The sequence below is a fragment of the Glandiceps talaboti genome, chromosome 12 (genome assembly GCF_964340395.1).
Source record: "Glandiceps talaboti chromosome 12, keGlaTala1.1, whole genome shotgun sequence".
Taxonomy (NCBI): Eukaryota; Metazoa; Hemichordata; class Enteropneusta; family Spengelidae; genus Glandiceps; species Glandiceps talaboti.
In genome coordinates this window covers 23,203,379-23,216,661 of record NC_135560.1, presented here as the reverse complement: position 1 = coordinate 23,216,661, position 13,283 = coordinate 23,203,379, and the positions used below count along the sequence as shown (strand labels likewise).

Here is a 13,283-nt window from a genome sequence, read left to right as displayed (position 1 = left end):
TATTTGACTAACTTTTGTTTTCAATTTCGAATGTGTAACTGTTAATACTACACTTTGCAAAAAAAAAACACACTAAGACTTCCGGGTTTATGTCATCTGCATACATCATCCTTTTGTGAACATCTGTGTAACATCCTGTAATCATCTCAATAATATTTGACAACGTTGAATGTTGTTTACAGCGGAATGCACTGATAGATTCAAACATATTTACTGCCGGTCTAAAATCTGTAGAGACAAGTTAACAGTAACAGCCAGTGGAAACAAAAGACCGCTGTCACGACTAAAACATGGAATTTTAAAACCTAGCTAGAAAGTAGAATTTATACATAAGTGTATATGTAAGACTGTAGCCTACAGTAGTATTCGGTTTACGTATTATAAAACGTGAGTTAACAAGCTAACGATGAACAAACCCTACCATACTTTTCATGGTGTAAGTTCTGCAGGTGAGTCAAAATGTTATTATTATCCTCCATGGCATGTATCATTATGATAAATAGCTCAATTATCACCGAACTTTACATGTAAAGTATAGTATCAGTATCACCCACAACAACCTGCTTCCTTCCTTTAGTGATATACAGTATTCAGACAATTTTTGAAGCTACTAATATTTACTAGACCTGAAATTTGGACGGTTTATTTGAATTGCTTCATATATGTGTTTGGCTAATTTGTAAATATACTGTTTTTATGTGTGTCTTAGTACACATAACTACAAGAAACGCCAAAGGTACTTGTTACAAAAAGAGTATAAAACAAACTATGAAACTATGGTCGTGGACCAGGCTCAATACTGTCCAAAAATAAGACTTTGTTGTGGCTGAAGTAAACACCTTAAAACAACAAAAAGGTCGAGGTTTACTAGAAGACAAAAGAACAACTACATTGATGTTTATGTTAACTAGTATAACCATGGATCTATTAGATCCATGGTATAACCTATTGGAAGATGTATCGGAGGGCCAGCGTCTACTTTATCTTACAGCAAGATCTAAATTCTAGTAACTAAATATTACACTACTTTATTTTCAGGAGGACAAGGTTATTATTCTCCACATCCCTTAGTGAGACAGACTTCATCAATGTATATATCAAGTGCCCTGGATGGTATTGAAATGAAACTATCAGAAGCTGTAACAGGACAAAAGGTATATAGTTACCATTATATTGTGATTGTCCATTTGTTTATCAAGAGAGAATATTGCAAGCATAGTATGTAGGAAACCTCAATGATGTTGTACCAGGAACTGTATATCAGTCTGACTCTTCAGTTTTGCTCACATTGTTTTTAAATTCTTGTATAGAATTGTATAATACCTAGGCTTATAGAGAGGAAGACAATAGCAGCATTGGCATAATATTTGTGTTTTTTCCTCTCTGTGATTTTTGAAAATGGACATACAGGACAGTATGTATATTGGTAGATACCACATATAGTTTTGAGGATCTGATATCCATGGATGATTTGTAGATTGAATGACATACATTTTTAAAAGTTCAGAATTTGGAGTGTTCCGTTAAAAGAGAACCTAATCCATTCTCATTAGAATTGGTCAAATGGTTCTACTGAAGTGAGGCAGAGTCCAATGAGGTGTACATATGTATATACATGTTGTTTGGTATGACTTATAAGTTATGAACAAGGTCATATTACATTTCATTCTTAGATATACTAGTATTCTGTATTGTTAATGTTTGAGTTCTAAGTCTGTCAAGTTGTCAAACCTTATTTTGTTTTCATCACTCAGGTAACATTACCACCCAGTATGCCAAGTGCAACGTATACACCAAACCTTGACAGGTACAATGTAAGTAGAACTAGTGATAAGACTACTAACATCCAAATATTTGACTGAAAAAAAGACACTAAAATTGTGGCTTGTAACTTTGATAATCATATTGTGTAATCAATGATATGAATTTGAAAAGTACATGTAAAATGAGTTATTATAAAGTTAAAGTAAATAGGGTAAGGTTGACGCAATGTATGCTTCATTCTGGTTATCAGAAAAAGAAAAGATTGTATATTTTGACCACTAGGAGTGCTGTTTGGAGACAGCTTTGGCAATGGCCATGATAGTTTAGTATTATTGAAAAATCCTCATTTCCTAGTGTTTCACAGCTAAAGTTGGTGGCATTTTCAAACAGTCAAAAGCATTCTGCTAATTTTGTGTGAAATCACATAATTTCTAGTAAGTCACAGACATGTTTAGCCATGTTTTACTGACCCTGGAATACACTCCATGGTCTATGGTATTACTTTAGCAGTATATAGGACATTTCAATGATGTCTGAAAATGGTTTTAGTATTCATGCCTTCCATTAATGTACCTGTTAGATTCCTATCATGAAATAATCGTAGTAAGGAGTCTCTGTTCTTTTTCTCTTGCAGTATGACTTTAGTCTTGAATACAGAGTGTTGGAATCAATGTGCAATGGACTTTAGTGGATGTGCAAGTTGTAAGGCATTGGTTTCCATGGGATATATCAGCTATATTGCAATGGACTGTAGATATATGTATATTGTAAAAGGACTGTGAAGGGCTCTGATATTTAGACAGAGTGATGGGGTATTCCAAACTGTACATTTATCCATCTTTGTGTGGTATTTGATTCAATCTGTCTGTTGCTCAAACTCTCCTGCATTCTAAAGATTAAAAATAGTGTGTCTGACAAAGATAGCTAGAAGAAATTAATTGTGTAGTCAAATTGAGTAGTTCTCAAAAGAAAAATGTTTATCCAGAGGCAGTTTTCATTCTGCTGAAGTTTCTTATCACATAATAAGATATTTCATGTCAGAGAGAACCAAAGTGGGAGTGAACCAATGATACAATATTGTTAATTTTACTCAGAACACCTTTATTGTTAACATCTGGGGTCGACACATTTTTAGTGACTTGTGATATTCAGACATTTACATACACACATTTTGTCTTGTGTGAGCAACAGAATATATATTATTCAGTTTTTAAGAATTTGCCATTCTAAACCACATAGCTTTACTGTTTAAGTTTTCCTGTCATTGAAAAATATGCCAAAACTTCATGAGAAATATCTATCTGTATATCCTTGTTTAAACACAAAAAATATTGACAATCTCCAGAGGAAGTTAAACCCAACCACAAAGTGCCCTCTAGTGGCTATAATTAAGAAAAAAACCCAGTTTTGAGACACTGCCTTTAGACTGTTTCTGGCTATACAATATTTTTGTATTTAATAGTAATGAGATTTCTACTCACAGAGTCAAATTATTTCTTGGAAGTGAATCACAAATTTTCACCGACATCACGTCATCATCATCATCATCAGGAGTGAAACGTCAGTTGAAATTTAGGATTTGCTTCCAAGAAATATTTTGACTGTGAGTAGAAATCTCATTATAAGTATGAACCCAGAGTCCATGAACATTTATTCTCACAATATTTTTGTATATTTTATTGAAAATCTCTCTTGCAAAAAAATGTTCACCAAATCATTACCTTTCACTTTACATAGATATCAAGACAAATGTGATTGCATGTGTATTTAGATCTTTTGAAGTACTGAAATGTAGTAAAATGTAACTGTCTTAACTTACAGAGTGACCAACTAGCTGTAGATTTTTATCTGTTATGCAAACAAAAAATTATATTCTGCCAAGATTTTTCTATTCATATGCAAAAGAGTTAGTCATTACAGTGTGAATGATATTAGATTAGCAACCCAGTGTGTTTCTTTTGACACTTTTACATCTCTACAACATTGATCATTATTGTATGAGTTGTCGACAGGTGTTATTTTAACTGATTTGTAAGACACTTTATTTTTTAAGAGGCTGGTTTTACGTGATGATGAAAGTTTTTTAGTATCTATTCATGAGGCCCCAAAGGAAATATGATATTGAAATAAAATTGAAAAAAATATGGAGAGAAATGGAAATCATCATTTGTCAGTGTGTGTGATTGCTTTTTTCTTCTTCAAAGTTTATTGAGTAAGTTCTGCAGATTACAAATTCTTATACCATAGTGGCACCATAGTACAATATGTATGGTATGTATGTACATAGACAATAGAGAGAGATGGTATGTATGTATGTATGTATGTATGTATGTATGTATGTATGTATGTATGTATGTATGTATGTATGTATGTATGTATGTATGTATGGGTATGTATGTATGTATGTATGTGTATGTGTGTGTGCCTGTGTGTGTGTGTGTGTGTGTGTGTGTGTGTGTGTGTGTGTGTGTGTGTGTGCATATGTACGTTATGTGCATGTGTGTACATACATTCAAAATATAATTCTTTGTCACCTAAACTGGTATGAGGTGTCACCTAAACTGGTATGAGGTTGGGATATTCAGTTCAAAATGACCTGATCAATTATGTGTGAATTTAATAGTATAATGTTCTGATTAGTTGAACACGTAGCTTGGAAATTTGGTGTGTACAGGTACATATCTTAGGTGGAGATGTCATCAATGAAGGCAAGGATGATGAGGCCATAAGTATTCAATTCATAGAATCTATATGTATTGGATCTATGCTAAGGAAGACAAATCGTCTACACAAGAATCACCCACAAGAGTATCTCCACAGTGACCATTTCACATATACAAAAACATATTGTAATTCTTGTTGCATAGAAACATTTTTTATGTTCATATGTAAGTACTCTGTCGTTCATGTTTATCAGTATTTATATGTTCTTGTTGTTATTGTTTGTTTTGTTTTTTATAAACATAAACCATGCATATGAGGTAACTATAGTAGATCCCCTTGTGCTTCACCGTATTATTATGACATTCATGAAATTATTTGTGGTAGAATTGACGATGATTCAAAGTCAAACCGAGTTGATGATAATATTTCCAGTGCCAACTTGCCAAATGAGTCACGTACGTTGTGGAACTGTGTACCCACCCCTCCTTCATAATTTACAAAGGTGACATCCCACGCAGTAGTCAATACCACATCGAGGTAATGCGTCGTTGAGGGCGAATCGCAGATGATGTCATCTAAATGATACACGCATGCGTAGTCATCACAGCTCCATTTTGAACGAAGGTCTTAGTTGAGAAACAGCAGCAGCAGCCAAATTAGACGGAGTTAAATTTTTGTCGTGTTGTGAAACAAATCTTTTATTTTGATGTTATATGGACGACGCATATTACTTACAGAGGTGAGTACCGTATACACTGGAAAACACATTCCACTACCCGTGCAGTATGTCGTTTGTTGCAGTAGTTCGACGTTGACAACTGTCGATGTATAATACGAGTTCAGAGTTGTAATACAAACCACAGATGCAGATGTGAAAAATCGTAAAGCTATGATTAGTACCCTAATAATACATCAATGAGTCTCACCAGTTCGTCAACTCATATCACTTAATGCAGGTTCAATGACTTTATACCTGTAGCACACAATTTGCGGTCGGGAAACGGTTTGCGAAACTGCAGACAACGATTATCAATTTTGAGAGAATTTATCAAATTGGTATTGATATTAATTTTGTTATCATCAATAATATAAATAAATTTGGAGTAATGGCAGTGCGATTTGTTCACGTAACGGGCCACCTTTTCACCTGGAAAGTCTTTAATTTTAAACTGTTTAGTATTTTGCCAACTTTTGGATCAAGTTCTGTTCTAGGCATAGCTTTTTTCGTCTGTTTTGGTGACTTTTTGGTGACACCTTAGGTGCGGGTTAAACACTAAAACTTAAAACGTCACCAAAACAGACGAAAAAACCCTAAAAACCGCAGCAAGACGCTACAATTATTGCAGTTATTCTGGGTATTGCCACTTTGAGACTACTGTTCATTAAATCCGATGTCAAGTTAAAACTAACAGTTGAATGCAAAGAATGCCATCTGTAATACAAATGTGACTTTATTACAACACCACCATAAATTAACAAAAATGCTGAATATGCTTACTTTAAGTCTTATATCTCACAACTGAAGATTTCACATTTAACCGTTAAGATAAATTTTAGGTCGATGTTTTCAATGATGCAAATCAATAAATGACAGTATGTTATTTGTGTACCAACCTCCATGAAGCCACAGTCAAACAAAAACAATGTTATGATGTGTATATGCTGACAGGTTTGCTAACTCAGGCATATCAAAGAGATTAAAGGTGTCACCTGATCTGGAACAGTGGAATGTATGTTGTCTGCTCATCAGAAAATCTGTGACAAGTTGACAACACAATAATCCATTATGAGTGACCTTAACATGACACTGGCCAACCTTATATGACTCATATGACCTGATGTGACCTCTAGAAATATCAAGACCAACATGTAATCAATATATCTGTTTGATAATTGAGTTGTAATAGAAGATTAATTTATTATCACATTGTTTAAATCTACTTGAATCTAATTTTTAATTACCACCTTCAAATCGATAATAACAAAGGGACAAACATCTTCCATATAATTAAACACCAATTGTATGTATAACATGAAAGTGATAAAACCAGTACATAAAATAAGTACATGTATATATGTATGTATGTATGTATGTATGTATGTATGTATGTATGTATGTATGTATGTATGTATGTATGTGTGTGTGTGTGTGTGTGTGTGTGTGTGTGTGTGTGTGTGTGTGTGTGTGTGTGTGTGTGTGTGTGTGTGTGTGTGTGTTACACATTGATTGAGTCCTTTGTGATGTAGAATGGCAAATGCCAACCAATAGCATGTATTGTGTTTTAATTTTATTACCCAGGCCTCACATATCACACTTTATGACCCACAGCCTCTGTAAAACTCTCCATACCAATGGGTACTACAACTGGTATTTTGACAATGTATGTCAACTAAAAGTGTGGTGAAGGGTTACTTACAGCTTTTGTTTAGTTATTGAAATAAATTTTGTTGAAGTAAACTTTCAAAAGCAGGAAACGCTGTAAACATTGTACTTAATCAGTTAAATTACAAAGTTCATCGATAAATAATATACCCTAGTTTGTAGAAATGCACATACTTTCTAACATAATCATATTTAGATTTTGTTGTGTATTTTGTAAGATAGAAATTTATAGATGTAGATTATTGAAGTAACTTGTACAAGTAATTGCTAAAGTTGTAAAAACTGTGGCATTAACTCAACAATTTGCTACTGAATTTAGAATTATAATAACTTTCCTTTGTAGGACCAGTGCTATTTGTTTTTTGCTAAGTGTTTGTTTAAAACTGTGCTAATAGAGGGAGGGAAAATCGTGTAAACTTTTCATAGATTTTAAAACCCTGATAATACATGTGGACAACTAAAATGGATTGGATTTTACCTTCTTATTGTCCGTATATATATAATACAGGGTAATGTAACTACATTGCAGGTAGATTAGTGCAGTTAGTCGTATTGATTATATGTTGCATGTCACAGAAAAGTGAAATGTTTGACACAAAAAGAAATTACATGCATACTTTTTTGAAGTAGTTCTGAATTCATAGCATACATGTAAATAATTTACCTAGACTAAATTACTCATCTTGCTTTAGCTGTTGTTATTGTAGAAGGCCGAGTGATTTATTAGCTGAAGTGTACATTGTAGTTGGTACATTACTGTATTTATGCTCACAGTTCAGGATTGATATACCAGAGCAAGGAAACAATGTGTTTTGGTTATTTATTTATTTATTAATTAATTAATTTATTTATTTATTTATGTTTATTTCAGACAAAAAATATCCATATACAGAATTAGATAAAAGTAAGGAAAAGAATAATATATAAAATATAGGAACTTAAAAAATTTCCTTACACCAAACACCCCATGACCCTTTCTGAGACAAAATCATATTTAACACAATAATTGAAACAATAGGATTACACAATAAAAACAGTCTGTCTAAAAAACGGAGTCTTTTTTACCTTAAAATTCATCAAAGTACAAATAGACAAACTGACAAAAATTAAACTATTACTTTGTACAATTGAGTAATTAAAACCAGTTAACTTTCTAAAATCTGAGCATAAGATTTCTGAGCAGTTTTAGAAGTATTAATTTAACCAAAAGGTTTCTTCACAGATATGAACAATATGTCAGAAAACTCAGAAAACATGTTAATGTACATTTATATTGTATACTGTTTTCAATCATGATTGATGTAACTTAGCTTTGTTCACCCAAATTTCCATCTCATATAGTAATTTTAAAAAATGTAGTTTGATAATTGGAAAGAAACGTCCATGATAGAATTCTAAATCTTTGATTCTTTGATTAATAATATTACCTATTACTAATATTACTGAGTTTATTGAGCAAAATAGTATTGTATGATAAGATAATTTCAGATGGTTCAAAGTCAGTTTGTTAGATTTTAATATTGATTTAGTATCTTCAATTTTGAAAAAGATTTTTAGATTTTTAAATTGAATTGTTATGATTTATTCATAGTGATTTCATTGTTTAATGATCCTGAATCCTATGGGTATATCACCCAGTCGCCACTCTGAGATATTCTGTAATTAGTCCAGTGATTTAGGTGACAAAAATGTCAATATCTGTTTTTAAAAACTTAAGTTTATGTGAAAAATGATGTTGTATTTGACTGGATTTATTAAAAATATGATTGTCCTTAGAAATATCATATTTTTAAAGTAATTTATAGTACAATGGTTTCTCATTTAAGCATAATCCCTCCACCAATGATTGAAGCCAATATTTGTGTAGACAAATTTGCATTACACTGTGAGAAAAGATTATCAAATTTCATGCAAGAAACTCAGTTTACAAGTTACCGTTATTAATTAATATCAGCTTGAGGTAGTGGAAATAGTTGAAAGTAATCTAAGAAATTGGAGCCTCTACAATGAAAACAAAATTGTCTGATATTTGTATCTTCCAAGAGAAAAAGCTGGCTAAATCTGTAGATTTGTATACAATGTATGTTGTATGGTATCATTGACACAGCTGCACTAACAACAAATACATATTGTACATGGCTTCACCATCTAATGGATGTACACAGAATATTGAACAGAGTAAAGGGGAAGCACTCGAAGCCATTAATTATTTCAATCATTGATAGCTTTTTGTTTGTAAAGGAAGTACAGTGAAAAAAATATAGAGAAAGCCACAGACAAATTGAACACAAATGTGTTGTTTGTAAATATAATTATTCTTGTGTATTAATTAATGAATATAGTAGTACACTGATATAGGATTCGTAAAGGACATATTTCCTGCACTCAGTCCTAAAGATATTCTAAAATTATTCTGTCATATTATTAAAATCTTCAGGTACAACATACATTCAATTGTACTTCAGCACTTGTATGTCAGTTCTTATGGAGATTACAATAACAGAACTTTGAATTTTCTGCATTTTAACAACATCAATCATGTCTATGAATGTTCTCAATCATCCAGGTATGAAGTTAATAACTGAGTAATTATAATCTATCCTACTGGACTTGCTGTTGTTTTTGAATGGCAACAGTTTCACTCATGATTTCATACATTGGTATGTTCCACCATGCAAATCCATTAGTAACTGAATTGACAAACTGAGTGATGTTATGGAATTCTAACAAAGAAATTATAACATCTACTAGAAATTAATACTAAATAATTGCAGTGTCACCTTTCCATATTTCATATTATTTTAATGCTGTTTGACATCAAAACATGAAGCCAGGGCTAACTTTATATAACGTAAAACCCAGAGTTTGTATTATTGTACTGGGATGGACATTTGTATTAATCCTCTTTCTCACAATTTTTACTGAGTTGTGTACAAACAAATACTCCCTGGGGAGAAAGAGGATTAATTTTAACATGAAAGTGAAACCACCAAATGTCAGTGATAAGGCAGCAGTGAGACAAGTCATATGACACTACATGTATGTGATTGAATATCAACAGTGTACAATCCCCATTGATGCAAACTTATACATATACAGTCTTGAGGGACCTGTAATCATATAAAGCAAAACCTGATACGTTATATCAGCTTTCTGTGAAAAGGACAAACTTTTGTCAAGTCAATTCATACTAGTAGTAACAAGAGATAACATTCATGAGAATGATATTACAAATATTATCTATTTCTCAAATTATATGAAAGAGTTTATTTTATCTTGTCATTTGAAAAATTTAGCTGTTGATAAAGTTAGATAAAAAAAATGCAAGTCAAAAGAGTGCAAGTGTAGATTATTCTAAACTCTGTGAAGTATATTACGTGTACATACATGTAGCTGTGAATAGGCCTGAAAGATTCAGCATTGTTTCCACTGGTCTTGTTATACATGTAGTCATTTTCTACGATCTCTTCTCTCTCCACATACACATTGTATAGTCAAACACACAAATTCTACTGGAAATCTAGCTATGTGTAAATCTCCTGCTGGAGAAAGGGTGAACCACACATGTCAGTAGTAATCCAACACACACTGACAGGTAGTTGTAATTAGTTATAATAGTACTTCATTCAGTTTACTACAAACTCAACCTCAAGTCTTAAAGTACGTCATGTGAGAATGCAATAACATCATCATGTTTATATCACCTCTATAGCATTAAACCTCCACTGTCACTGTCAGTGGCAAGAAGGGAATGCTATGCTAAAGAAAGCCATTTGACTGTATATTATGATGAAGATGAGTATAGCACATATACTTCAGTTACTAGACTGTTTGCACTCACCTCAAAGTGAGAGTAACGTGGAATGTAAACAATAACCATTGATTGAATACCAAATCTTAGTGTATTGCTAGAAATTGTGTGTGTCAGTGTTACGTCAAATCGGCTTTAAGATACACTAATTATACATGTTTAGTCGCTGTTTTATGCGAAATCAGTGATGATATGTAAACATTAGAAATACATCTTCAAGTATGGATACAAATAGTCTATTTTGTTTGTACATCAAGTATACAGTGAAAATAACAAGTTAGAATCCAAAGGAATCACTATTTTTGGTTCAGAATTTTACTGCAGTATTCATTTTTTGAACTTTGAAACTAGTGGTAGAATATTATGCATGTACACATAACAATTGTTTTCATTATAATTCCTAGGCCTATTGCGTACCCATAATTTGATGTCAAAATAAATCCATATTTAGAATCTATACAAGCTAAAAACAAAATGACAATTGCTGAGACATTGTGGACTGTTCATTTTACATTACATACTTTCCAAGATGTGATTGCAATGTATTATTATATATATAACCAATGTCAGGACATGTTAATTTGCAGCATTATTGATTGCATCAAGGTTTGGAAATTCCCTAAGGTTTGAAGTACATATATGTACACAGCAAGTATGTATCATAAAGTAGATCGTGAATAGCCTGTTTACCTCCGTGACCTGATTGCCAATGGAGTGTCAGGGACAGTAAAGCTCAAGAGAATCTTAAAACAGTTCAAATCCCTTGCCTACCACCTTCAGATATTACAGTAGTCACAATGTGTATTGTACTCCTTGCTTTACGAGGACCTTGTCTAAATCTGAATGTTTTCCTGCATTATTTTAAGATTTGATTGGTATGAAAGTTCCAATACATGTACATATTTTAATCATCACTTGCCTTGCACTGAGGAAAACTATAATGAAAGATTGGTGACATTATTCTTAGGTGTACCTAGAAATTGTAGAATCGAAATTAATACTTGACTCCATTTTAATATACAGTAGAAATATGAAGTTATTTTATTGCAATCTAGTTTTTGAAGCTTCAAAAAGTAGATGTAGATTCCAATAAGGTAACTTCACTATTATTACCTAGAAATTGTCATGAATTATGATATCAAAATCATAGAGAAGCTGTTATAATGCATAAAGTCTGTCATAACACTGTAGTAGGCTGATTTTTATATTCATTTCATGGTATTAATGACTTCTACGAGTACGTGTACAATGTATTTACCTGAAATTGGATCAAAATAGTGTATTTAAGTTGGACTTATTATTGAACTGTACATCGTGTAATACTAGTTTAGCTCTACATGTACCTGTGGGTATCGAATCATTTGAAATTACATCTCAGGACCTCATTGAACCGACATAAAGAGATATTTTGAGATTCTATGCCATGAATAGTAAAGAGAGATGTTGAGAATCAATGCCACTGATAGTAAGAGAGATGATTCGATGACAAGGAAAGCACCACAATAATGTAGTATTCATGAGTATGCCTTCTAATAAAAATTAGATGAACAGTTTTACTGTGTGTCAAAATGATAAAAATGGGTTTTCCTGTCAGTTGCCACATTAATTAAGTAAAGGATAAGAAACACTTAAAAGTATGGTGTGTCACAAGAAATTGGAGCATCAAATTGGCATATATTGATACTCAAAATGTAAGAGTGAAATCAGTATAAATGTTTATCACAGAGCCATTTCAATATAATCTGCTTGAATATATAATGTACTATAAGTACTATAACTTAGTATAAGAGTACTGGTACAATGAACATACTTTATGCCATCACCTTTTATATTTACACACTGCACAGCATGTACAGAATTCTTTGCATTGCAGTGTTTACATGTATTGTTCAACATCACAACAGAGTTTTTTTTATCACCTGTATAAAGACTGGTGGTTCAGGTATACAAACTTATTAATGAAACCAGGTCAGGATAGGTTGTTATGTTGCTATTGGTGCTATCTATCAATGCAGGACAAATGATCACCCAGAATAGGAAGAAACTAGAAATACATACATATATGTGCTCATTTTGTAAATTAAGCTTTTCAAATTTGAAGAATTTATATATTGCAGACACTGCTCACCGTAGATTTTTTCAGAAGAGGACTCAGAATTTTGTAATGTACATGTACATGTGAATGTATAATTTGTAGTTGTTGGTTGGAAACCTGTCATCATGAAAGTTCACATTGGCTCTGTTGGCTATTAAGTTTGAATGGAGTGAAGTGGTGTATAGAGTGGACTTTTAATTAATGACAATGTTCGGCATAAAATGACCTTTGTGTGCATGTACAGTAGTAGTTGTAGTAGGAGTTGTCTATTGTAGTGACACGTGATAAAGATTAACAAATTGACAATAAAAAGAACTGAAATTTAATACATCACCCAACCCATCCGGCTTATTTGTCACTATGAAATTAAATAATCTAAAGAAACGTAAAAAATGGAAAGAGGACAATCATAATGAGTAAAGAAAAGTAACAGTATGATGAAATATACAAATAATTACACCTGTGTACATTTACATCAATCTTTCCAATTCTCATAAAAAGACATGTTTCTAAAGAAATGTAACCTTGCCATGAATTAAAGGTATGAAGTATTAAACGTTCCATTA

At 32.3% G+C, this 13,283-nt stretch overlaps 1 protein-coding gene and 1 long non-coding RNA gene across 2 annotated transcripts in view; both read left to right on the top strand.

Annotated features, from left to right (window-relative positions):
- The first annotated feature begins 109 nt into the window (after positions 1–109).
- LOC144443420 (uncharacterized) lies at positions 110–3,908 on the top strand. Its single transcript, XR_013481689.1, has 4 exons — positions 110–449; positions 1,039–1,154; positions 1,755–1,814; positions 2,399–3,908. It is a non-coding gene; the product is annotated as an uncharacterized LOC144443420 (long non-coding RNA).
- Positions 3,909–5,047: 1,139 nt separating this feature from the next.
- LOC144443237 (OTU domain-containing protein 7B-like) overlaps positions 5,048–13,283 on the top strand; it is a 39,258-nt gene continuing 31,022 nt past the window's right edge. The window contains exon 1 of the mRNA XM_078132657.1: positions 5,048–5,167. The gene's annotated coding sequence lies outside the window, so the exon portion shown is untranslated. The remainder of the gene's footprint in view (positions 5,168–13,283) is intronic.